The sequence below is a fragment of the Trichechus manatus genome, unplaced genomic scaffold (assembly GCF_000243295.1).
Source record: "Trichechus manatus latirostris isolate Lorelei unplaced genomic scaffold, TriManLat1.0 scaffold00112, whole genome shotgun sequence".
In the NCBI taxonomy this organism is placed as follows: domain Eukaryota; kingdom Metazoa; phylum Chordata; class Mammalia; order Sirenia; family Trichechidae; genus Trichechus; species Trichechus manatus.
This window is the reverse complement of record NW_004444048.1, coordinates 5,916,614-5,917,518: the sequence shown is the minus strand read 5'-3', so window position 1 is coordinate 5,917,518 and position 905 is coordinate 5,916,614.

The following is a 905-nucleotide window of genomic DNA, read 5'->3' as shown; positions in this document are numbered from 1 at the left end:
TCCTCCTTGTTACTATCTCTGTGATCTTACTTAAGCTGTTTTCCTTTCCCAATCCTAAAAAGGCCTTTCTTGCTTCTTCAGCTGTATAAATTCTAATCAAGACCCCAGTTAATATTTTCTTTCTTCTCCAATTCTACCAGTCTTCTCTCTTCTTAGAACTCCTATAGTAATAATCTCTGTTGTTGTTAGTTCCATCAAGTCTATTCCGACTCATAGTGACCACATGTGTGCAGAGTAGAACTGATCCATAGGGTTTTCAAGGCGGTGCCCTTCCATAAGCAAATTGCCAGACCTGTCTTCTGAGGTGCCTCTGGGTGAGTTTGAACCACCAACCTTTCAGATTGTAGTCAAGCACTTAACTGTTTGCACCTCCCAGGAAGTAATAATCTCTAGTACCACTCACTTTGCCCTTAATCATATAGACTCTCAGCACTGTAAAGCCATTCAATTTTTGGGTTACGAATGTAACCACCTCAATAAGACCAGAAAATCCAATTGCAAGACCACGCGTTATTGTTCTTTGTATTCTCATGTTATGATAATGCTAACAATTTGTTTAAACAAATGACAGTATTAATACAATTATATTCATATATGTGCAAATGAGAAAAAATTCTTCAGGTGGGAAGATGGTGTCTTAGTTATCTAGTGCTGCCACAACAGAAATACCACAAGTGGGTGGTTTTAATAAGGAGAAATTTATTCTCTCACAGGCCAGTAGGCTATAAGTCCAAACTCAGGGCATCAGCTCCAGGGGAACGCTTTCTCCGTTGACTCTGGAGGAAGGTCCGTTTCATCAATCTTCCCTTGGTCTGGGAGCTTTCCCGCGCTGGAACCCCAGGTCCAAAGGATGCGCTCTGCTCCCGGCACTGCTTTCTTGGTGGTATAAGGTTCCCAATTCTCTG